The 27,202-nt window shown below is 41.6% G+C and overlaps 1 long non-coding RNA gene and 1 pseudogene across 3 annotated transcripts; one reads left to right on the forward strand and one right to left on the reverse strand.

The window, feature by feature from the left end:
- The first annotated feature begins 11,006 nt into the window (after positions 1-11,006).
- On the forward strand, positions 11,007-26,615 carry LOC122048589 (annotated as a pseudogene).
- On the reverse strand, positions 14,686-16,029 carry LOC122046845. Of its 3 annotated transcripts, none has more exons than XR_006130403.1 (5): positions 15,442-16,029; positions 15,270-15,367; positions 15,146-15,185; positions 14,937-15,069; positions 14,686-14,746 (listed from the first exon to the last, which is right to left on the reverse strand). It is a non-coding gene; the product is annotated as an uncharacterized LOC122046845 (long non-coding RNA). The 3 variants fall into 3 exon arrangements; XR_006130404.1 differs by having other exon boundaries at positions 14,688-14,746; positions 14,907-15,069; XR_006130402.1 differs by having other exon boundaries at positions 14,691-14,746; positions 14,932-15,069.
- Positions 26,616-27,202: the final 587 nt, after the last annotated feature.

Genomic DNA, 27,202 nt, shown 5'->3' on the forward strand with positions numbered 1-27,202 from the left:
AGTGTCTTCGGCTAGGAGAGGAAAGACAATGGTCGGATCGGAGCTCAGGGGGTCGGTGTCGGCCTTCCGGTGGCGCAGTGGGGGCGACTCGGGAGAGGAACGATCGGCGGTGGCCTGGGGAGAAGAGGTTCGGCGCAGGTGGTTTTGGCGCAAAAGAGAATCGGGAGGAGGTTATAAAGAAACGGAAATAAAAAAAAAACCTAGGTTTTAATTGAAACTTAGATTTTATTAACTCAATCAACTTCCACATTTGGATACATAAGTTCATCCCCTCTAATTACGTTGTATGAACTTCGATTAATTCCAGAAAAATTTGTAAAAATTTCTAAAATTTTCAATAAGACTATTTCCTCAAATAACCTTATCATTTAATTATTAATTGTTCAGTACTTTACATATAGCGGAAGAACTTTTTGCTTTGTATCAAACAGGTACTTGGGATCTTGTTTCTTTTCGTTTGGGGAAGCGTGTGATTGGTTCTCGATGAGTGTATAAGATTAAAACTAAATTTGATGGGTCAGTTGAGCAGTATAAAACTCGTTTGGTTGCTAAAGAATTTTTCTAATAGTATGATATGGATTATGAGGAAATCTTTGCTCCAATTTCCAAGCTTGTTACTATCCGTACTCTCATTGTAGTTGCATCAGTTCGTCAGTGGTCTATTTTCCATATGAATGTTAAAAATACTTTTTTAAATGGAAATCTTCAAGAAGAAGTCTACATGGTGCCTCTATCAGGTGTCACTCACAACCATGGTGAAGTTTGCAGACTAAAGAAGGCTCTTTATCGCCTTAAACAAGCTCCTCGAGCTTGGTTTGACAAGTTCTCCATTGTGATTAGATCTCTTGGCTTTCTTCCTAGCCAACATGACTCTGCTCTTTTTGTTCGTTGTACTTCGTCATATCACGCATTAGTCTCTTTTTATGTTGATGACATGATTATTACAAGGGATGATTTAAGTGGAATAGAAGAGTTGAAATTGCATTTGGCCCATGAGTTTGATATGAAAGATTTGAGTCCTCTACGTTATTTTTTAGGACTTGAACTTGTTGGTTCCTTTGGAGGCCGGCAAGAGGGGAGGGGTGAATTGCCCTACAAAATAAAACTCGAACCTTTCTCAGATTTCAACTATATCATAAACACTTGTAATAAAAAGTAGAGACTAGGTAGAGAAATCATACACCAGAGATTTACTTGGTTTGCAATCAGAGGATTGCTAATCTAAGGAAAGTAAGTGCACTATGATCTCCTCTGGGCGGAGAAACCTCTTTACAACGTTGACAGCACAAATGAAAAGAACACAACTGAAAGCACAGAAAGAATTGATTACAAGTGAGTTGTTATGAATGTGCAGACCAGTACTATATTTATAGTACTGGTCCGGGCGCCTGGAAGGAGTTTCGGGCGCCCTGGAGGGGATAAAATTCTATCCCCAACGATCAGATCGCGTTTGACGCGATCCTAGTCAAAATCCAGCTCCGGGCGCCCGGAGGGGTTCCGGGCGCCCGGACCCTCAATAGCGCTCAGGGCGCCCGGAATGATTCCGGGCGCCCGGACCCCTCAAGTCAACTTTGTTGACTTTTTGTGGTCCGGTTCCACTGCTCCGGCTCCGCTTGGGTGATCTCGGCCTTCCGGAATAGGGCTCACCCGAACCCATGTTCCGGCCTTCTCCTCGAGCAGTCTTCCTTCCCGGTTTCTCGTCCCTCGAGCGTCGCGCACGCTCTTCTCGTCCACCGGTGTACTCTTCCGCGGACACCTCGTCCCTCGGACGCACCGAGCCCGTCGGCTCTCTCCCGTGCCGTCCTTCTCGCTAGCCGTGTCTTCCGCTCGACTTCCTGTGTTCCTAAGCTCCTGCACACTTAGACACAAGGGTTAAACAAACGCAGGACCTAACTTAGCTTGTTTGATCACATCAAAATACCTTGGGGTTCCAACAATCTCCCCCTTTTTGATGTGAGCAACCCAAGTTAAGTTAGGGTAAACATATGCAATAAGAACAATTTATATTCAAATAAGTCCAAGTATTTTTCAAATGAAAAAAATTATCTAACCTCCCCCTAGACTTAACATACTTCTCCCCCTTTGATCACATAAAAATTAGGGTTATAAACAAGTCTAAGGTAAATTCAAACAAAAATTTTAAGTGTAAAATATTTAAAAATGTCTAAGTAAAGATACTCTTCAGAATTTTTCGTTCGAGAAAAATTTAAGTAAAACAATTTTTAGAAGAAAAATTCTAAGTTAATATTCATAAGAAATAATTCTAAGTCAACTTTAAGAAAAATTATAAGGCAATATTATAAAAAAAATTCTAAGATAACTTTCATAAAAAAAATTTCTAAGTCAAGTTAAAAAATTTTACCTATTTTCTAACACAAATTGAATAACTCTTTTAAAGCATTAAGTAATTTAAATTAATGCTTTTTCAGTTAGTCAATTAAACTTTTCATTTCGATACTTGGCTTCCAAGTCGTGGCGAGGCACTAGGCCTTCTTGGTTATTGGAGCAACAACCACTTCCTTAGACAAAGCCTCATAAAGAAATTGGTTGTTTAATTTCCTTGCTGAAAATGCTAAGTCTGACTTTAATTTTAAATTAAACAGGTTTTTGGAACCCAGTAGAGGTTCCTACCTACAGGATTAACCAAGTATTTCCTAGGTATATGGATTTTTGATATATTCCTAATTTGACTTTGATGAAATCTATAATACCAATTTAAACCTCTATAATTCCTAAAAGTAGAAATATTTGAACCATTAAATTTTTTCAATCTTTCTATTTCTTCTTTTAGCTTTTCATTTTCAATTTTCAATTTTTCAAAATCCTCTATAAGACATGATTTTGCCAAAATTCTCTTTGTTTCTAAAATTTCATTTTCTAATTTGGCATTTTTATTTTCTAATTTATACATGGATTTAGTCATTGCCTTAATACCAAAGTAAAGTTCATCAGGGGGTAAGAGGCATACCTCACTTACCATATCAGACTTGAAGCCTGAATCTCCCCCTGCTTCGCTACTTCCATCTGAGGTCGCTCCCCCTTCATCGATGCTGGGTTCTAATGTACTTTGTCCTTCGTGGCTTGCCATCAGTGCAATCCCCGCATATTCTTGAGCTTCTGATTCAGATGAAGAAGTGTCATCCCAAGTTGCTTTTAGGTTGTATTTCTTGGGTGTCTTCATTTTGACCTTCTTGAGTTCTGGGCAGTCTTCCCTTAGGTGTCCCTCCTTCTGACACTGGTAGCACCGTACCTTTCTTCTACCTTTTTGATTCTTTTTATTCTGCATTTTAAATTTATTAGATCTAAAAAACTTTTTAAAATTTCTTACCATGTATGCTTCTTGATCGTCTTCGGAGTCTGACTCAAGTTCATCCTTCTGGGTTGCGTTCAGCGCCATAGTCTGGGTTGTATCCTTTGTCGTTCCTGCACATCTGGTTTCATGCAATTCAAGAGTAGAAAACAACTCTTCTAAAGTATTTACCTCCAGGTCTTTTGAGATATAGTAGGCGTCGACGATTGATGTCCATTCCGGAGTTCTTGGAAACGCGTTGAGCGCGTAGCGTATAGTGTCTCGGTTTGTTACCGTTTCACCAAGGTTTCTGAGACCAGTAACTAGTTCTTTTACCTTTGCATGTAGACCGGCTACTTTCTCACCTTTCTCCAGACGGATATTCATCAGTTTGTTGCGGAGGATGTCCCTTCTAGCGAGCTTTGCTTCGGACGTGCCTTCGTGGAGTTCCAAGAACTTCTCCCAAAGTTCTTTAGCAGATAAGTAGTTTCCGATGCGGTTGACCTCTTGAGGCGGTAACACGCTCAGCAGGTGATGTTCCGTACGGCTGTTTGCTACCGACTCATTCTGCTCCTTCTTTGTCCAATCGCTCTCTTCTTTTTCTTTTCCATCTTTATCTATTGGAGCTACAAAACCATATTTCATAATAAACCGAATTTCAAAATCTGTTTTTAGGAATACCTCCATACGACGCTTCCAGTCTGCGAAGTTCCCCTCGAATTTTGGTGGGACGATGCTTAGTCCGGCCATCTTGTTGCTTCGATCGGCGGTTAGTCCTCCTGAAGCGCACCTTGCTCTGATACCACTTGTTGGTCCCTTTGGAGGCCGGCAAGAGGGGAGGGGTGAATTGCCCTACAAAATAAAACTCGAACTTTTCTCGGATTTCAACTATATCATAAACACTTGTAATAAAAAGTAGAGACTAGGTAGAGAAATCATACACCAGAGATTTACTTGGTTTGCAATCAGAGGATTGCTAATCCAAGGAAAGTAAGTGCACTATGATCTCCTCTGGGCGGAGAAGCCTCTTTACAACGTTGACAGCACAAATGAAAAGAACACAACTGAAAGCACAGAAAGAATTGATTACAAGTGAGTTGTTATGAATGTGCAGACCAGTACTATATTTATAGTACTGGTCCGGGCGCCTGGAAGGAGTTTCGGGCGCCCTGGAGGGGATAAAATTCTATCCCCAATGATCAGATCGCGTTTGACGCGATCCTGGTCAAAATCCAGCTCCGGGCGCCCGGAGGGGTTCCGGGCGCCCGGACCCTCAATAGCGCCCAGGGCGCTCGGAATGATTCCGAGCACCCGGACCTCTTAAGTCAACTTTGTTGACTTTTTGTGGTCCGGTTCCACTGCTCCAGTTTAGCTCGTTTCGGTCCGGGTCTGTTCGCTCCGGCTCCGTTAGCTTGGGTGATCTCGGCCTTCCGGAATAGGGCTCACCCGAACCCATGTTCCGACCTTCTCCTCGAGCAGCTTTCCTTCCCGGTTTCTCGTCCCTCGAGCGTCGCGCACGCTCTTCTCGTCCACCGGTGTACTCTTCTGCGGACACCTCGTCCCTCGGACGCACCGAGCCCGTCGGCTCTCTCCCGTGCCGTCCTTCTCGCTAGCCGCGTCTTCCGCTCGACTTCCTGTGTTCCTAAGCTCCTGCACACTTAGACACAAGGGTTAAACAAACGCAGGACCTAACTTAGCTTGTTTGATCACATCAAAATATCTTGGGGTTCCAACAGAAGTAGCTTATTCTCCTCGTGGCTATCTTCTCTCACAATCTAAATATATTGGTGATGTTCTAGAGCAAGTTCATCTATTCGACACTCACATTGTTGATACTCTATTTGAGGTTAATGCTTGGCACTCTTCTACTGATAGTGTTCCCTTACCAGATCTATTTTTATATCGCACTCTAGTTGGCAGTCTAGTATATCTCACCATTACAAGACCTGACATTGCTTATGCTGTACATATTGTTAGCTAGTTTGTTGCTTCTCCCACTTCAGTACATTGGGGAGCTATGTTTCGCATCCTTCGATATCTTTGAGGTATCTAGTTTCATAGTCTTCTTTATCCTTCTACTTCTACCTTAGAGTTGCAGGCCTATTCAGATGCAAATTGGGGTGGTGATTCTACAGATCGTAAGTCTACCACAGGATATTGTGTTTTCTTGGGATATTCTCTTATCTCTTAGAAGAGTAAAAATCAAGATGTTGTTGTTAGGACCCTTGGTGGCCGACTAGAGGGGGGGGTGAATAGCCCCTGCACAAATTAAACAAACGAACCTTTCTCGACTTATAACTTAATTAAAATAATACTTGCATAAGAATAAAAAAAGTGACTAAAACGAAAGAGGTACAACAGGTTTACTTGGTTACAACCAGGGAGGTTCTTAATCCAAGGTAGATGAAGTCACACTAATTTCTCCTTCAGACGATGAAGTCTCTTTACAATAATGAACGCAAAAAAACAGAAGCAAAATATAAAATTGAATGAGTACAAGTGTTGTTTCTCTTTTTCTTGTTATTCTTAGCTTCCGGGAGCAGGGCTATAAGGGGCGCCTGGAAGGGTTCCAAGCGCCTGAAATGGGATAGAATTCTATTCTCGACATAACCCCGAGGCCAAAAATCAGCTTTTGTTGATTTTTGGTCCCGATCTCCTGCTCTGGTTCCGCTTGCATCAGTTCGGGTCTTCCGCTCTGGCTCCACTCGCTTGGGTGATTTCAGTTATCCGGAATAGGGCTCACCCGAACTCAAATTCTGGCCTTTTCGAGCAAACTTTTACTCCGACTTCTCGTCCCTCGGAATCGTTGCTTGCTTCTTTCTCGTCCGCCAATTCCACAGCTTTTCGTCCATCGGACAACTGCGTCTTTTGCTTCTTGAGCAAACTTCCACTCTGGTTTCTCGTCTCTCGAAAACACCGCACGCTCCCTTCTCATCCGCCAGTGTACTTTTCCTCAACACCTCGTCCCTCAACGTACCGAGTCCGTCGGCTCTCTCCCGTGCCGTCCTTCTCGCTAGCTGGGTCTTTCGCTCGACTTCCTGTGCTCCTAAGTTTCTGCAACTTAGACATAGGGTTAAACATAACAGGACCTCATTTAACTTGTTTGATCATATCAAAACTACCTTGGGATACCAACAGTCTCCCCCTTTTTGATGTGAGCAGATCAAGTTAAGTTAGAGTAAACCAACATAAAATAAAAAAATAATAAATTTTCCAATAAAGTGCAAAAAATTGAAAAAAAAATTATAAACTACCTCCCCCTAGACTTAATTTTCCCTTCTCCCCCTTTCATCACATAAAAAATGGGGTACCTAAAAAAAATCTAAGGGTAACTTTAAGAAAGTTTTTAGTTAAAAAAATCTCTGATTTTCCAAAAATTTTGAAAAACTTATCCAGTTTTTGAAAACTTTGAAAAAAATTTGAAAATGATTTTGATATCACTTAAAAAATTTGCAACATAAATAATTTTAGAAACTTTAACTTTTTAAAAAAAATTCTAAGTCAAAAAAAATGTTTGAGTAACTATTTAAAGTATTAATTACAATTAAATACTTTATTAGTTAGTCAATTAAACATTTTATTTCATTAATTGGCTTCCAGACTGTGGCGAGACACTAGACCTTCTTGGTTATTGGAGCAGCAACCACTTTCTAGATAAAACTTCTTAAGGAAATCAAACATTTAATCTACTCTATGAAAGCCCTAACTTTAAAGTTTTAATCCAAGAATGATTTTGGAACCCAATATAGGTTTCTTCCAAATGGGTTGATTAAAAATCTTTTAGGAATATATTTTTGAGAAATTTTCTTAATTTATCCCTTGTGGTAATTAAAGTACCAATTTAGACCATTAAATTTTCTAATACTTGTATTATATGAGCATGTATGATTTTTCAAGTTCTTTATTTCTTTTTGCAAATTATCATTTTCGAATTTTTATTTTGTCAAATTCTTCTAATGTACAAGATTTGGCTAAAATTAATTTTAACTCTAGGTTTTCTTTTTCTAGCTTACAACAATCTTTTGACAATAATTTAACAAACTTGAATAATTTATCGGAAGGCAGAGATCGTATCTGACTTACCTTGTCGATCCTATTGTCCATAGCTTCCCCTGAACTGCTACTTTCTTCCGATGTCGCTCCTCCATCATCGATGCTCTCGATGCTCATTTCAGACGAGCTTGCTTCATTTTCATCTTATTGATGACTTGCCACTAACGCAAGTCCGGTGATGGCTTCAATTTTCGATTCGGACGACGTTTCGTCCCACATTGCTTTTAGCATTTTGTACTTGTTAGATTGGACAGACTTCTTGTTCTTTCCCTTGTCCTTGTTCTTCAACTTAGGGCAATTGTCTTTAATGTGCCCTTCTTCATTGCAGTGGTAGCATTTGATTTTTTTTCTTTCTACCCTGCAGATGGTTAGTTTTTCTATATTTAAATAATTTTTTAAATCGCCTCACCATCATTACCATTTCGTCATGATTGTTGAGAGAGGATTCTGAATCTAGTTCATCCATCTTCGCCTTGAGGGCAATATTATGCTTTGGCTCCTTCTTTAAATCTGCACATCTCGTTTCATGGATTTCAAATGTTGAAAACATTTCTTCTAAGGTGACATATTCTAAATCTTTAGATATATAGTAAGCATCTACTAATGATGCCCACTCGGTAGTTCTAGGAAATGCATTAAACACGTACCTTAGCGAATCTCGGTTGCTTACCTTTTCTCCAAGATTCATGAGTCCGGTGATTAGTTCCTTCATTCTCGAGTGAAGATGTGCAATGGTTTCTTCTGCCTCCAATTTTATGTTACTCAGCTGGTTCCTTAGCTGATCCTGTCTTGCGAGCTTGGCTTCGGATGCCCCTTTGTGTAGCTCAAGGAACTTTTCCCAAAGCTCCTTTGTTGAGTTGTAGGCGCCGATCCGGTTGACTTCTTGTAACGCTAGGATGCTCAGCATATGGAACTCTGCTTTGTCGTTTGCCACGAAGTCGGCCTGCTCCTTCATCCACGTGTATTCTTCCTTACTTTTGGGTGCTATAAAACTGAACTTCATTATTAAAAGCAATTCAAAATCGATTTTAAAAAATACCTCCAATCTCTTTTTCCAACTCGCGAACTCCCCCTCGAACTTTGGTGGATAGATGCTTGGTCCGACCATCTCGTGTGCTTCGTTTGGCGGTTAGTCCTCCTGAAGCGTCCTGGCTCTGATACCACTTATTAGGACCCTTAGCGGGCGGCTAGAGCGGGGTGAATAATCCCTACACAAATTAAGCAAACGAACCTTTCTCGACTTATAACTTAATTAAAATAACACTTGCAAAAAAATAATAAAAGAGACTAAAAGGAAAGAGGTACAGCAGATTTACTTGGTTACAATCAGGGATGTTCTTAATCCAAGGTAGATGAAGTCGCACTAATTTCTCCTTCAGGTGGAGAAGCCTCTTTACAGCAATGAACACACAGAAATAGAAGCTAAATAGAAATTGAACGAGTATAAGTGTTGTTTCTCTTTTTCTTGTTGTTTTTAGCTTCTGGGAGCAGGCTGCTTATATAGCCCTGCTCGGGGCACCTGGAATGGGATAGAATTCTATCCCCGACGCAATATTCAAATGCCACATCAAAATGGCTAAGAATTGGGTTTCGGGCGCTCGGAGTCCGGGCGCCCCGGACTGGTTCGAGTGCCCCCAATCTGGGTGCCCCAGTCCGGGCGCCCCAACCAGGCCCGAGCACCCCGGGGTCAAAAATCAGCTTTTGCTGATTTTTGGTCCCGGTCTCCTACTCCGATTCCGCTCGCATCGGTCTAAGTCTTCCGCTCCGACTTCGCTCGCTTGGGTGATTTCGACCATCCAGAATAGGGCTCACCCGAACCCAACTTTAGGCCTTCTCGAGCAAACTTCCACTCTGACTTCTCGTCCCTTGGAATCACTGCTTACTTCCTTCTCGTCTGCCAGCGTACTCTTCCACAGCTTTTCATCCCTCGGACAGTTGTGTCTTTTGCTCTTCGAATAATCTTCCGCTCCGACTTCTCATCCCTCGGAAACACCGCACACTCCCTTCTCGTCCATCGGTGTACTCTTCCGCAACACCTCGTCCCTCAAAGGCACCGAACCCGTCGACTATCTCCCATGTCGTTCTTCTCGCTAGCTGCGTCTTTCGCTCGACTTCCTGTGCTTCTAAATTTCTGCACACTTAGACACAGGATTAAACACAACAAAACCTAACTTAACTTGTTTAATCACATCAAAACTACCTTGGGGTACCAACAAGTATCTCTCATTCTTCTACCGAAGCAGAATATCGTGCTATGAACTCTACTACTATTGAAATTGTTTGGTTACGTTGGTTACTTGCTGATATGAGTATTTTTCTCTTGAATTCTATCCCTATGCATTGTGACAACTCTAGTGACATTCAAATTACTCTCAACTCTGTCTTTCATGAGTGCACCTAGGGCTGTAAATGAACCAAGCGTTCGTGAACAAGCTTGGTGTTCGGCTTGGTAAGAGCTTGTTTATGTTCGTTCAATATACACAAGATTGATTAAACAAATAAGCTTGAACAGCTCGTTAAGCTAAACAAACAAGCTTGAACACATATGTGTTCAGCTCGTTAACGTTCGTGAACCATATTCGTGAACAATGTTCACGAACCATATTCATTAATAAAACTCTTTTCAATATGCTAAATAAATAATAAAATAAAATAAAATAAATAAATAAATTTAAATTTCCAAGCTCAATAACCAATCAAATAACTAAAAGTTTCAAACAATCAAACAAGCTTGAATTGAAAGCTCGATAACATCTAAACGAACCAAGCTCGAACCAAGCTCAAGCCAAGCTCGAACCAAGCTCAAGCCAAGCTCGAACCAAGCTCGAATCAAGCTCAAGCCAAGCTTGAATTGAGAGCTTGATAACATCTAAACGAACCAAGCTCAAGCCAAGCTTCAAACAAGCTCAAGCTCATAAAAAATAAACCAAGTCAAGCTTGAACACTCATTTCAAAAGCTTGGTTCATTTTAAGCTCGGCTCGGCTCGGCTCGGTTACCTTATCAAACAAGCTTGAACACCCCAAAGCTTGGCTCGGCTCGGCTCGTTTACAGCCCTAAGTGCACCTAGCATATCGAGATTGATTATTAGTTCATTCACCATCACTTTGTCATTTGTCTTATCTTCCATGCAAATTATAGATTTACTCATCAAGGCACATTTCACTGTATGATTTTAATTTTTCGTTAACAAACTCTCAATGCTTTCTGTTGGTGTATCGTGAATTTGAGGAGAAATATTAATATATAATAAATTATTATTATATAAGAGTATATTAATCTTTTATTATAATTTTATTGTCTATTTATATTTCTTTGTCCTTTGTAAATCTCCTCTCATTTGCTCTGTTACCTTTTGTATTCTATTTGTATTCTTTGCTTTGTTGCTTTGTTCACAAATGGCCAACCGATAAGGAGATACTTGGAGCACCTCATCCATGCCCGACCTATTTGTAGCGATCTCTCAAGGAGTTCTCCAAACTTCCGGTCAAACGATACGCAGTGCAACTAAGCATGAGGCCCTTGTCCTTTTCTCACTTGGTCAGGTCAGACATTGCACGGGCGAAGAACAGTTCGATAAATCAAAGAAAAGGATTTAATTCGAAGCAGTTTCTTGCGCGTATAAACCGCTGCCTCATCCTCCTCGCAATGCTGCGGCTTCGCAAAATGTGTTCCTTGTCATGGAAGGCCATGGCGATGGCTGCAATCCTAGCTCATGTGTGCTCCCCCAGCGAGTTGGAGGACCAAGACAAGATCAGCAAGCTGCCTGGCCAGCCTCAAGTTACCTTCCAGCAATTCTCAGGTTATGTCACGGTGGATCAGCAGAAGAAAAGTGCTCTTTTCTACTACTTTGCTGAAGCAGAGATGGATCCCTCCTCCACAAAACCCCTTGTTATCTGGTTGAATGGAGGTACTGTATTATCTTCATTTTCGCTAAGTTGGTAGAGGAATTCAATGTTTTGTGCTGGCAGGGCCTGGTTGTTCTTCCCTTGGTGTTGGGACATTCTCTGAGAACGGACCTTTCAGGCCTAGTGGAGAAGTTCTGGTCAGAAATGAGTATAGCTGGAACAAAGGTGACGATTGTTTCTTGTTTGATCTTCAAAAAAAAAAAATGTTGGATTCAGGAAGATCTGCAGTGGTACTGTGTTTGTGCTCTTGTTTTGCAGAGGCAAATATGTTGTACCTAGAGGCCCCAGCTGGTGTTGGATTCTCATACTCCACTGATTCTTCCTACCATCAGACCGTGGATGATAAGATGACAGGTACAATGGATTTCAAGGAACGCTCAGAGTTTCTTGATTTTTGGCTTCTTTTTTTTTTTACTTCATTTCTTGCTTTTGTTTTCTACAGCCAGAGATAATTTGATATTTCTGCAACGCTGGTTCGAGCAGTTCCCGCGATATCGAAACAGGGATTTGTACATTACTGGAGAAAGTTATGCAGGTGGGCGATGTTCTTCCTTCAGTCTTCCTTGCAATGAGCTTGTTCATGTAGAATTCATTGGATTTTTAATGTTATTTTCATTAGGGCATTACGTTCCACAACTAGCACAGCTCATGGTGGAATTTAACAAGGAGGCAAAGATCTTCAATCTCAAAGGAATTGCTGTAAGTCACATTTGACTTTTGGCTTTGCCCGACTAATCCTTAGTTCGCCTATTGGGTAAATGCAGAGCATAACTTAGAAGCCGACCTCTTGGATATTCATCTCATTTGGGATTCAAATCTTGGTCTCTTATTGTTCCTCGTGGGGTGGGCGGCCTTTCTCCTACTTAAGTCACATTTGACTTGTGGCTTTGCTCTACTAATCTTTAGTTCGTCTATCTATCGGATAACCTGGACGTCTGCTTGTAACTACTCACGATACGTGGGCGAGTACTATAGGGGCACTCTCAGCCCAGTTTGTGCAAGAGTGATGAGCCAAGTGACAAGAGAAACTAGTCGGTTTGTCGACAAGTACGACGTCACCCTGGACGTCTGCATATCATCAGTTCTTTCACAATCCTTGGTTCTGAGTCCTCGAGTAAGTTGGAAAAATCTACCAAAGCATCTTTTTCACATATCTGTTTCTGAGATAGTTTTATTGTTGCCACAGCAAGTCCCTGAGAACATTGATGTGTGCATCGAAGATGAGACAGTGAGGTACCTCAACAGGAAAGATGTTCAAGATGCTCTTCATGCTCGCCTCGCCGGAGTCACGAAATGGACTGTTTGCAGCAGGTACCGATGGTCCTTGTTTAGCTTCATGAACCATGAACTTGACAACAATGGTGAATTTTGTTTCTAGTGGTAGTTTTTGTTGGCATTCAGTGTTCTACAGTATGAGCCGCTCGACATGGAGATCCCCACAATTACTCTTGTTGGCTCTCTTGTGAGGGCAGGGATACCGGTGCTCGTCTACAGGTAACGAAATCCTTATCCTTGCACATGAGTTCCTCTGATACATGGACTCAGTGTGATTCTTTGCTAACGAAGAAAGCTTATGTTTTGTTGTTGCTTCACCAGTGGCGATCAGGACTCTGTCATCCCTTTGACAGGGAGTAGAAGCCTTGTGCAGAAACTAGCGAACGAAATGGGTCTGAAAACTACAATATCCTACCGGGTTTGGTTCGAGGGGCGACAGGTAATGAACACACAAGAATGTAGTTGGAGTACTTATCGATTCAATTTCCATGACGCGTTCTAGCTAAGTTGTGTGAAGGGGAGCCGTATGACCTTGTTGTCACGTTCCGGGGGAGTCCCTGTCCGAAGAAATTTCGACAACACCTCCCCTGTACGGCTGACAATCTGAATCATTTCTACATGCATAATATACCTCAGCCACAGACGGCTGGAATAAACACACAACCACGCAGTTTATATGCAGCCTACTCGGTTGATACAATAAAAATACCACCACGCAGTTATATGTAAAACTAACAGTCCACTCGGCTGTACCAGAATCAAACACAGGGAAAATACAACGGACACACATACAAACTAAAATACAAGAATGCTAGCCGGCTAGATTTACACCACACAACAAAACAACACTCCGGAAACAAAACCGGAATACAAAACCAAATACACACATATTATATACCAAGATAAAAATAAACAAAAATACGGAGACTAGTCTTCTAATGTGACGTGGGGACCGGCAGGTAGGATACTCCAAGCAACTCCATAAACAACCAGGTACCTGAAAAAGATAGTGTCCACAGGGGTGAGTTCAACAACTCAGCAGATATCAGTTGATATGTATAGTAAGATATAACAAATAGAAATAATTATGGAGTACAGTCTCCTAGACAAAAATTGAAAATGCATAATAGGAAAAGGCTGAAGAGAAATGTACTCACCAGGGCCTCTTATCAGAATGGTCAGGTCATCAGACCGAGAGTATCATAAATCCTATATGCATGTCAAACATATGCATCCATCCAAATACAGCATATAAGTGCAACAAACACAATCAGTATATGCATCAATGCATATGATGTCAATGACATGGTCACCCCTGACACCAGTTAGTCATCTCATACACAATGGTGAGACCGAGTGGATAAGGCTGTGACAACCGTGCACTCTGACGTCACTGCTCCTGATGAGTGACCGAGTAGACGGGATGCTGTCGGAGTACACCTATCCTCCTACCCAAATCATAAATGGGGGAACTCAATGCTCTCATCTCTCGATACACGATGACGGGGAAGAAATCTCTGCCAGCTACCACGCTGCGTCACACTACCCATGAGCGGACCAACGGAGCCAAACAGAGTCCAACCGCTTGCCGGCTACCACGCTGCTACACTAAACCAGCGGAGCCAAACAGAACAGAACTGTCTGCCGGCTACCACGCTGAGTCACCAGACCAACGGAACCAAACAGCAGAACTGTCACACACCTGTCTGATATACCACTAACCCATGAGTGGTGGTGTGTACGGATACATGTAACTGGCGATGTGCTCGACAATAATGGAGCATACTATCGCGCAGCATGCAATCATGCGAGATGATGCATGACACTAAACATGGCAATATCCGGATCAGCATGGCAATATCCATATATAAATATAAAATGTGTACCATATGATAATAAATCAAATCAAAGGTATACAGATCAGATAAGGTATCAAAAACCTAGATCCTGAGCACAATAAGGCATGGTATGTCACTACCTCTATGAACATATATACAATCATGTGGGTTCTAACATAAAATGCATAACAGGGGAGCAAATAAGCATGTAACAGATCAGGTAGTGACCAACCGAAACAAGGATGAACATAATTATTACTAAAGGGTATAACCTACTAAACATATCAACATGACTTAATCAAAGATAAGTCAAGGTACCCGCCTCCAATAGGAAGGTACAATCCAGTCAAATCCAACGTCGAGATACTCGTCTCGCGTCAAAGTCCTGTAATACATGATATCCAGAATTAGCTAATTACTTATAAATAAATTAACTAAATCAAATTCTCGAGAAGCTAACATAAATCCAGATCCAATTATAAACTCTAATTGGATCATCTAACTCATCAATCGACTTAAACTAATCCATACGAATTAGAACTTACAATAAGCATAATCCATCACAACAACCTAACCTAAACCAATGCATAAGAACTCATCCAAATCTAGGATGGTCGCTGATGGCTCACGGTCGAAGGGGTTCCCTGCCCAAACAGAATAACCGGTGTTGTAGATCGCCAGTGAACAGTGTTGGCCAAGCTACAAAGACTGGTAGACAAACAATCACAACCTCCAATTACAAATTAAACTCGCATCACTACCAATCTGATATCATACTTCTTACCTCAATTCACAGCCGAAAAGGTTGCTGCCGGAAGGTGGTCCTGCCGAAACCAAGGTGAGCCGCTGGATCAAAGAGAAATCCACAGCATACAAAATTTCAACTCCACAGGACACAATACCTATACCTCACAGCCGGAGAAGTTACTGCTAGAAATGTTGGTCGGAGCTAGGTAGAGCCGCTAACCTCCACACAAGTACCTTAATAAGCAATTCCCCTTACAACCTAAGTATTCAAACCAACCATGTCACCAACCAATCTGAATTAAATTGATATATATGAATCAAACCACAACTTACCTAAATCTAAATATCTTCCTGCCAACTCACAACCACAGATCTTGCTGCTGGAACTTGGGGCCGAAGCTGTGGATCATCCTCAACCAGTGATGCTTGGATCCACAGTAGAGCCGCTGATCTCTCAAATGTGGCAGCAAGGAGACCCTGTGTAAAGCACTACTCGGCCAATTCCAACTAATCGAGAGTAAGGCTCGGCTGAGAAGGATCCACTGGAGGAGTGTAGTTGACGATCAGAGACACGAGGAAAGGAAAGCTTTAGCCGGCGCACAGGGACCCAACCTAGGGTTCAGATGCTCGACTTCCGGCGGCTCCGGGTGTCTGCGAAGAGAGGGAAGGAGGCTTAAAGTAAATCGGTCGGCTGTGGAGAGGAAGAGGGCGTCGACGGGGCGCTAGGGCACAGGCGTCGGCGCTGACTTCCTGTGGCCGGTGATCGGTGCGCGGCTCGGCAACGGAGGGGAAGAAGAAATGGGGCGGCACCGGTGAGGGGAGAAGAAAAGAGGGGGAACGGATAGGGCAGGGATCGGGAGAAGAAGAAGGCGCGGAATGGTTTCGGCGATGGGAGAGGAGAAAACGACGATTGGGGAAGAAAGAAAAGAAAAAGGAAAAGAATAAAAATAAATAAATTTTTCCTTGCTTAAATGAGGTAGGCTAAACAGGTTTTCCCGTGCCCCGTTTTTTATCCCCATAAACTCGTCCATACAGTCTCCGAAAAAATCCCGAAAAATTTCCAAAAATTTTGGAAAATTTCCTTATCATTATTCGTCATTTTTTGGTATTTTACATTCTCCCCCACTAATAAAAATTTAGTCCCCAAATTTCGTTATCTACCATCAGCAAATACTAACCACAGGTAAAGAGTATAAATGCTGAACGGTAAATTAAATCACATACCTCAAGTGAATAGATGGGGGTATCAAGCTCGGATAGTATTCTCGAGCTCCCAGGTAGCCTCCTCGTCCGAATGATGCTGTCATCCGACTTTAACTAGCCGGATAATCTTGTTCCACAGCTGACGCTCTTTCCGATCCAAAATCTGTACCAGAACCTCCTCATAATTGACGTCAGGCTGAACGGGAACTGATATATCTATCAGCACATGTGTCGCGTCGGGTATATACCACCTCAGCATAAACACATAGAATACGTCATGCACGTCTGCCAGGGACAGCGGTAGTGCCAGCCGGTAAGCTACCGCTCCAATTCTCTCCAAGGTCTGGAAAGGTCTAATGTATTGCGGAGCTAGCTTTCCTCTGAGGTCAAATCGTTTCACCCCTTTCGTGGGTGAGACGCGCAGAAATACATAGTCGCCAGTAGAGAACTCCAGGGTCTGCATCTCCGATCATCATAACTCTTCTGGCGGTCCTGCGCCTCTGACATCCTCCGTCTGATAGTACAGACTAACTCTGCCTCATGCTGAGCTCTATGAGGTCCCAACAGCTGGGCCTCCCCAACCTCATCCCAGAGGGTGGGTGCCCGACAAGGCCTATCGTACAACGCTTCAAACGGTGCCATCTGGATAGCCGAATGAAAGCTATTGTTGTTGGCGAACTCTACCAATGACAAGTGGTCATCATAACTGCCTCCAAAATCCAATACATATGACCTCAGCAAGTCCTCTAGAGTCTGAATGGTCCGCTCTAACTATCCATCTGTTTGCGGCTGGAAAGCTGTACTGAAACAGAGCTGAGTGCCCAAGGCCTGCTACAGACTCTGCCAGAAATGAGACGTGAACCAGGGGTCTCTATCCGAAATAATAGTCAAAGGGGCAATCATGAAATCTGATGATCTCTCGACAATACAGATCTGCCAATCGATCCAGGAAATCAGTCTTCCGGATCGCTAAGAAGTGTGCGGATTTGGTTAATCAATCTACGATTACTCAAATCGCGTCATGGCCTCGTCGTGTCCTCGGCAACCCACCACAAAGTCCATAGTAATATGTTCTCATTTCCACTCAGGAACAGGAATCCGCTGAAGTAAGCCGGCAGGTCTCTGATGCTCGGACTTCACCTACTGATAGACAAGACATCTTGCTACAAATTCTGCGATGTCTTTCTTCATACCGTTCCACCAGTAGGAACGCCTCAAATCTCGATACATGCGGGTTCCACCTGGGTGGATCACAAATCGAGAACGATGAGCCTCCTGAAGAAGCTCCGACAAAACTGGGTGAGACTGAGGTACGCATAATTTGCCTCGGAAGTATATAATACCCGCTTCATCTCGGGGAAACTCAGTCTGCTACTCGGAAGCTATCCGGCTGCTAATGGACTGTAAATGCTGATCACCAGCATGGGCCTCTCGGATCCTCGTCCTGATCGACAACTGAGCAACCATGGTAACCAGAATACTCTGCTATGTCAGTCCCTGCTCCTTAAGGTCTAACTCGGAGAAACCCTGAACCAAGTCTGTAACTAAAACTCGGTGGCAAGCCAAAGTCCCTCTGGACTTCCTGCTGAGTGCATCGGCAACCACATTTGCTTTCCCCGGGTAATAGCTAATGGTACAAATCGTAATCTTTCAGGAATTCCATCCATCTCCTCAGTCGGAGATTAAGTTTTTTTCTAAGTGAACAGATATTTGAGAGTCTTATGGTCAGTGAGAATCTCAAATGTAATATCGAACAGATGATGCTGCCAAATCTTCAAGGCAAAATAATGGCGGCCAGCCACAAGTCATGTACTGGGTAGTTCTCCTCATGCTCCTTCAACTGCCGAGAAGTAGGAGACTGCCCTGCTATGTTGCATCAAAACAGCGCCCAAACCCTGTAGAGATGCGTCGGTATAGAGCACGAATTTGTCCTCTTCAAAAGGTAAAACCAAAATCGGAGCGGACACTAGTCTCCGCTTCAGCTCCTGGAAGCTGGTCTCGTAGTCCTCGTACCACGTGAACTTCACGCCTTTCCTAGTCAGGCGTGTCAGTAGCATAGCAACGCGTGGAAAACCCCCAACGAGCCTCCGGTAATATCTAGCTCGACAAAGGGAGTTGCGAGTCTCATGTATAGACTCCGTCTACTCCCAACTGTAACAACCTCTATCTCCTGTGGAACCACGGTATACTCCTACTGGTGACCATGTGTCTCAAACATCTCACAGAAGACAACCAAAATACGCACTACTAATCTTCACATATAGACGTTTCCGTCGAAACATCTCTAGAACTATGCGAAGATGGTGTACGTGACTCATCTCGGATCCGAAATAGATCATCACATCATCAACAAAGACAATGGAAATCGATCCAAACATCCTAGAAATACCAAATTCATCGAGTCCATGAAAATATCTAAGGCTCCGCAAGCCCTAATGGTAAAACCAAGACACATAATGTCTGTATCACAAACATTCCTAACCATAAGATCCTCGACAATAAACACCAAGTAATAGATCCTCCAGTGTGAGAGCAACTCTCCATCACACGAAATACCACATATGTGGGAGCAACGCTCTACCACAAGAAATCCTCCATATATGGGAGCAACGCTCCACCACAAATAATCCGAAATATGTATCTGCAATAAATATGGGAGCAATGCTCCGCTACAAGTAATCCGCAATATATGGGAGCAACGCTCCACCACAAACAATCCATAACATGTGTGGGAGCAACGCTCCACCACAACCAATACATAAGTACCCAAGGTACCTAACTATCCAGCTAGAGACTACACGAGATCTCTCTACCACAGATCACTGTGGGTAGCCTAGGGTATAACAACCCAGTAAGCAAATCAAATCCATAATTAACTCTATCATCATCCTAGTGGGTCGATCACCCACTAATAGGAGAATTAGTTGACAGGGTAATACAACCAATAACATAATGTAAACACTCAACATTCTACATTCAACATAGGTAGAATCATCATGATGCTACCAACCATACATCTGGCACATGTGCACACACAACATATGTATGATCGACATAATCCTCCAATTAGTACACACCAAACATACTCACAACATAGGTATAAATCATCGTGATACCTCCAATAATGCATATCGAACCCGTGTGCACATATATCATCGTAAGTATAATCGACAATAAACGTCCAATAATACTCACCAAACATGTGTACACATATCCTATGAGTATAGTCAACATATACTTCCAATAAACCAATCAGACCACTCGGGTATAATCTACTAGAAACCCACAACAATCATAACTGGAAAAGTATACACTCACTACATGCAATTAGATTGTCGATCATAACACTCCTACAACACATAATAATCATATGTACACACCACATAGATATGCAGAATCAGCATATTTAATCCAATCAACCTGATATTCCCTATGTTACCTTCTATGTTATCCAACTAGGTACATATAGTTTAAAATTGACGTACCCATGGAATAGGATACATCGATCCTCTATAGATTGTCCAAACCGACAACTGTATACGGCTAATTCAGTCTTCTCCCCGTCAGTACAAGTCATGTACTCAATGTACTCAAGATATCCAACTAAGCACAAATAACCCAAAGATCAGCATTTTTATAAAATAGAGTAAGTCGATCCCCTGCTGATCGGACCAACCAAAACAATGAATCGCTGATCGACTATCTAAATCTAACAAATGTATGCTAATCCTCCGCAATCACAAAGATATATCGATCTACGATTACCCAAGTCGACAAACGTAGTAAATCAGTCTTCTACTGACCGATCTAACAAGAGTAAATCAAATATTTACTCACGAAATTAACTAAGATAAAATGGTATACTACTGGCTAAGTCAACATGAAGATATAGATACTATCCACTACCCAGCTAATAATAGCAGAGGCTGGTATGCGCCTCAATCTGCTAACCAACTAGTAGTAACAGAAGCTAAAAATTACTGGTGTATGATATGAAAAATCACCAGAGACTGTAATCCTTGATCTCTATTAGGGTCGGCCAAGATCAGTAGCTAACCCATCACATGTAATATGTGCTACAACAACTAGACAAGTACTAAATAAAGAATGTCAATACATGTCATAACTATCATAGTCAACAATGCATACACTAACAGAAGTATATGATAACAATATACCAACATACCTATACCAACATATCTCCTATAGCTTGGAGATGTCCTGCCACTGTCAGGTCCCAAAACCCGAAAATTCACATCGAAAAAACTAAAACACGAAATCCGAAACATGGGATATAAGACTCGTAATCTGTGCTCTGATACCAATAAATTGATATCAGATAAATCTCGAAAATCCAGAACATATAGCAAGTAACGTATACCTGCTCAGATACCACTAAATTGTCATGCCCCAGGGAAGTCCCTGTCCGAAAAAATTTCGACAACACCTCCCCTGTACGGCTGACAATCTGAATCATTTCTACATGCACAATATACCTCAGCCACAGACGGCTGGAATAAACACACAACCACGCAGTTTATATGCAGTCTACTCGACTGATACAATAAAAATACCACCACGCAGTTATATGTAAAACTAACAGTTCACTCGGCTGTACCAGAATCAAACACAGCGAAAATACAACGGACACACATACAAACTAAAATACAAGACTGCTAACCGGCTAGGTTTACACCACACAACAAAATGACACTCCGGAAACAAAATCGGAACACAAAACCAAATACACACATATTATATACCAAGATAAAAATAAACAAAATACGGAGACTAGTCTTCTAATGTGATGTGGGGACCGGCAGGTAGGATACTCCAAGCAACTCCATAAACAACCAGGTACCTGAAAAAGATAGTGTCCACGGGGGTGAGTTCAACAACTCAGCAGATACCAGTTGATATGTATAGTAAGATATAACAAATAGAAATAACTATAGAATACAGTCTCCTAGACAAAAACTGAAAATGCACAATAGGAAAGGGCTGAAGAGAACTGTACTCACCAGGGCCTCCTATTAGAATGGTCAGGTCATCAGACCGAGAGTATCATAAATCCTATATGCATGTCAAACATATGCATCCATCCAAATGCAGCATATAAGTGCAACAAACACAATCAGTATATGCATCAATGTATATGATGCCAATGACATGGTCACCCCTGACACCAGTTAGCCATCTCACACACAATGGTGAGACCGAGTGGGTAGGGCTGTGACAACCGTGCACTCTAACGTCACTGCTTCTGATGAGTGACCGAGTAGATGGGATGCTGTCGGAGTACACCTATCCTCCTACCCCAAATCATAAATGGGGGAACTCAATGCTCTCATCTCCCGGTACATGATGACGGGGAGGAAATCTCTGCCGGCTACCACGCTGCATCACACTACCCATAAGCGGACCAACGGAGACAAACAGAGTCCAACCGCCTACCGGCTACCACGCTGCTACACTAAACCAGCGAAGCCAAACAGAGCAGAACTGTCTGCTAGCTACCACGCTGAGTCACCAGACCAACGGAGCCAAACAGCAGAACTGTCACACACTTGTCTGATATACCACTAACTCATGAGTGGTGGTGTGTACGGATACATATAACTGGCGATGTGTTCGACAATAATGGAGCAGACTATCGCGCAACATGCAATCATGCGAGATGATGCATGACACTAAACATGGCAATATCCGGATCAGCATGACAATATCCATATACAAATATAAAATGTGTACCATAGGACAATAAATCAAATCAAAGGTACACAGATCAGATAAGGTATCAAAAACCTAGGTCCTGAACACAATAAGGCATGGTATGCCACTACCTCTATGAGCATATATACAATCATGTGGGTTCTAACATAAAATGCATTACAGGGGAGCAAACAAGCATGTAACAGATCAGGTAGTGACCAACCGAAACAAGGACGAACATAATTGTTACTAAAGGGTATAACCTACTAAACATATCAACATGACTTAATCAAAGATAAGTCAAGGTACCCGCCTCCAATAGGAAGGTACAATCCAGTCAAATCCAATGTCAAGATGCTCGTCTCGCGTCAAAGTCCTGTAATACATGATATCCAGATTTAGCTAATTACTTATAAATAAATTAGCTAAATCAAATTCTCGAGAAGCTAACATAAATCCAGATCCAATTATAAACTCTAATTGGATCATCTAACTCATCAATCGACTTAAACTAATCCATACGAATTAGAACTTACAATAAGCATAATCCATCACAACAACCTAACCTAAACCAATACATAAGAACTCACCCAAATCCAGGATGGTCGCTGATGGCTCACGGTCGAAGGGGTTCCCTGCCCAAACAGAATGACCGGTGCTGTAGATCACCAGTGAACAGTGTTGGCCAAGCTACAAAGATTGGTAGACAAACAATCACAGCCTCCAATTACAAATTAAACTCGCATCACTACCAATCTGATATCATACTTCTTACCTCAATTCATAGCCGAAAAGGTTGCTGCCGGAAGGAGGTCCTGCCGAAACCAAGGTGAGCCGCTGGATCAAAGAGAAATCCACAGCATACAAAATTTCAACTCCACAGGACACAATACCTATACCTCACAGCCGGAGAAGTTACTGCTAGAAATGTTGGTCGGAGCTAGGTAGAGCCGCTAACCTCCACACAAGTACCCTAATCAGCAATTCCCCTTACAACCTAAGTATCCAAACCAACCATGTCACCAACCAATATGAATTAAATTGATATATATGAATCAAACCACAACTTACCTAAATCTAAATATCTTCCTGCCAACTCACAACCACAGATCTTGCTGCTGGAACTTGGGGCCGAAGCTGTGGATCATCCTCAACCAGTGATGCTTGGATCCACAGTAGAGCCGCTTATCTCTCAAATGTGGCAGCAAGGATACCCTGTGTAAAGCACTGCTCGGCCAATTCCAACTAATCGAGAGTAAGGCTCGGCTGAGAAGGATCCACTGGAGGAGTGTAGTTGACGATCAGAGACACGAGGAAAGGAAAGCTTTAGCCGGCGCACAGGGACTCGACCTAGGGTTCAGATGCTCGACTTCCGGCGACTCCGGGTGTCCGCGAAGAGAGGGAAGGAGGCTCAAAGTAAATCGGTCGGCTGTGGAGAGGAAGAGGGCGTCGACGGGGCGCTAGGGCACAGGCGTCGGCGCTGACTTCCTGTGGCCGGTGATCGGCGCACGGCTCGGCAACGGAGGGGAAGAAGAAATGGGGCGGCACCGGTGAGGGGAGAAGAAAAGATGGGGAACGGTTAGGGCAGGGATCGGGAGAAGAAGAAGGCGCAGAATGGTTTCGGCGATGGGAGAGGAGAAAACGGCGATTGGGGAAGAAAGAAAAGAAAAAGGAAAAGAATATAAATAAATAAACTTTTCCTCGCTTAAATGGGGTAGCCTAAACAGGCTTTCCCGGGCCCCGTTTTTTATCCCCGTAAACTCGTCCATATGGTCTCCGAAAAATTCCCCAAAAATTTTGGAAAATTCTCTTATTATTATTCGTCATTTTTCGGTATTTTGCACTTGTAGTCATGGGTTTGAATCACGGAAACAGCTTCTTGCAATGCAGGATGAGATCTGATTCTTCTCCGAGACCCTAAATTGACGGAAACTTCATGCACCGAACTTGTTGGTTAGTCCTAGGAAAACATACCGGTTCCACTGTACAAAATTTTTTTGTACAAGTGTCGAACCTTTCCTTAAATAACCTATTGTGTTCTTTAGAAGTTAAATTAGGAATCGCAGACGGAACTTAACATTATTGATTCCAAATTTAACTTATCTGTTCTTAATGGTTTAAATTTGAATCGCAAGCGGAACTTAACACTATTGATTCAAATCTACCTAAGTTATTAATTCCATTAAATATTAATTTCCAAAATTATCTTCTAGGACTGCATAGCGAGGCACATGACCTTCTTGGATATGGGAGCAACCACCACCGCCTAGGCATAGCCTTTTAAGGAAAGCTAATATTTAATTTCCTTAAATAACTCTAGGTTAACCAAAAAGAACAATCAAATCACAAATTCGAAAAAGAAGAAAACACAAACTCGAAAAATAAATTCGAAAAACTAGATCTAATTACTTCTTGTATTTAGAATTATTACAAAGAAAATAACTAGTATGATGCGGAAGAAAACTACTAGTTATACATTCTCTTTGTAAGCTAATGACCTCAAGATCTTTTGCCGTATTCCTCGCCTCGCCTTGGACGTCGTGTGGGCGACGATCCTCTAAGATAAACACCACCCAAAAGCTTCCTCCTCTTCTTCTAAAATCCGGTCACCACCACCACCAAGGAGAAGAGAGCAAAAGGGAAAAGAGAAGGGAGAGAGGGGTCTGCTACTTGAGATCTCCAAGCAAAAGAATAAGAGTTGTGTCTCATGAAGCCCCCTCACCCCTTCTTTTATATTACTTGCCCAAGGCAACTAAGGAAAAACTTTTTACAAAAAATAAAATCATCCAAGAGTTTTTCATTTTTCCTTTTTATTTTTCCTTTTCTTTCCTCTTGATTGAATCAATCACCAATTTTGATTTTGTGATGATTTTTTATTTTATTTTATGGTCGGCCCCTTGCTTGGGCACCAAGCAAGGTGGTCGGCCACCTCATCAAGAGAAAAGGAAATATTTTTTTAAAAAAATTTACAAGAAGAAACCCTCTTATAAAATTTACAAGCTCTCTTTCTTAAAGTGAGAGTAAAAAAGGAAAGTTCTAAAAATTAAAATCATGTTTTAAAATTTAAAACTTCTCTTATAAAATTTCCTTTTTTAACATGATGGTAGAAAATTTTAATTTTAAAACTTATCTTCCTTTTTTTCTTAAACCATGAGGATGGATAAAAAAGGAAAGTTTTAAAACTTTTAAAACTCTCTATTAAAACATGTGGCCTAATTCAAATAAGGAAAGTTTTAAAAATTAAAATATCTCTTTTAAAACTTATAGTTTTCTACAAAGAGAAGATTTTAAAAATTCAAAACAACTCTCCCCTTTTGAATTATTGTGGCCGGCCCCTTCATGCTTGGTCACCAAGCAAAGGGCCGACCCCTATAGAGGATGTGCCCGGCCCTTGCTTGGTCACCAAGCATTGGACCGGCCCACTTCTTGGACACCAAGAAGAGCCTTACATTTGGATGGAATTGAGGCTATAATGAGGCTACAACAGGGACCTAGAGGAGAAATTGATTTTGACCTTCTGATGAGCTTGAGTATCTCGTGTTCGCCCCGAACACACAACTCAAGTTCATCGATAATGACTCATTCAACTAAAGAGTTATTATCGCACTACCGCACCAATCCCAAATTACATTATGAGTTCCTTCTTATTATGAGTGTGTTAGTCTCCCTGTGTTTAAGATTACAAATGTCCACTAATTAAGTAAGTTACTGACAACTCACTTAATTAATATCTAGCTCTAAGAGTAGTACCACTCAACTTCATTGTCATGTCGGACTAAGTCCACCTGCAGGGTTTAACATGACAATCCTTATGAGCTCCTCTTGGGGATATTCTCAACCTAGATAACTAAGATACAGATTCCTTCTATAATCAACAATACACACTATAAGTAATATCATTTCCCAACTTATCGAGCATATTGATTTATCGAGCTAAACCTCATCCTTTGATAAGTCAAAGAAATAAACATTAAATATATGTGCTTGTTATTATATTAGGATTAAGAGCACACACTTCCATAATAACTAAGGTCTAGTTCTTTTACTAAGTCAGTACAAAAAGAACTTACCTAAATGGTCCTACTCAATACACTTAAAGTGTATCAATGTAATTTATTAGTCAAGATAAACTAATACTTAATTACACTACGACTATTCTGATGGTTTGTTCCTTTCCATTTTAGTCGTGAGCAACTATTTATAATTTATAGAGAACCGACAACATGATCTTCTGAGTGTGACATCACACTCCATGTTATCTACTATATAAATTAATTGAACAATTACATTTAACAAAGAAATGCAGATATTAACCAATGTGATTCTTTTATTTCAAAATAAATGTTTATAAAAGCTAGGCTTTTAGTATAATCATTTTTATTCTAGCTAAGTTGTGTGTGATCTTTGTTTCCTTTCGTCGACGATAACAGGTAGGTGGATGGACGCAAGCATACGGAGATATCCTGTCATTTGCAACGATAAGAGGAGCTTCTCATGAAGCACCATTCTCGCAGCCAGAGAGTTCCCTTGTGCTCTTTAGATCCTTCCTACAAGGCTGGTCGTTGCCAGAGACTTTCTCCGAGATTCCCTGACAGTCAGTGAGAGTAAGTTGAATGTGTGTAGATGTATTTCGAGGAGAGTTTAGCATCCATTCCCTAGTTCTCGTACTAGCAATAGAAAGAAAGAAAAAAAATACTAAAAGGAAACATGTGTGAAGAGGAATGAGCATATGATATAATATCTAATAGAGGAAAAAATAAGTATTTAACATGTTAAATGAATTTTAATAATAATAATAATAATAATATAAGATCAAGATGTGCTGGGATGAATAGCACTCGTGGTTTTTTTTTCACTTTTTCATTTAAAATCAATCGGAATAAAATACAGCGAAAAGTAAAGAACACAGAATAAGGACACCAAGGATTTTACTTGGTTCAGAGCCTGTGACGACTCATACTCGAAGACCTGCACGTGAGAGTGCTTTCGATGGGCAATCATTAATAAATCGGAAGATTACAAGTACAAGTATTATAAAAAAAACAAAATTTACCGACGACTTGGAAAGTTGGTTCTTTTACGTAGTCGTCGTCACGGCGTTGTAGATTCATCTTTTGAGTAGCGCGCACGTGAGAAGATCATCCAGATCCACTGATCTCGGGATCAAGTTTAACTCAAC

The sequence above is a fragment of the Zingiber officinale genome, chromosome 2B (genome assembly GCF_018446385.1).
Source record: "Zingiber officinale cultivar Zhangliang chromosome 2B, Zo_v1.1, whole genome shotgun sequence".
Classification (NCBI taxonomy): domain Eukaryota; kingdom Viridiplantae; phylum Streptophyta; class Magnoliopsida; order Zingiberales; family Zingiberaceae; genus Zingiber; species Zingiber officinale.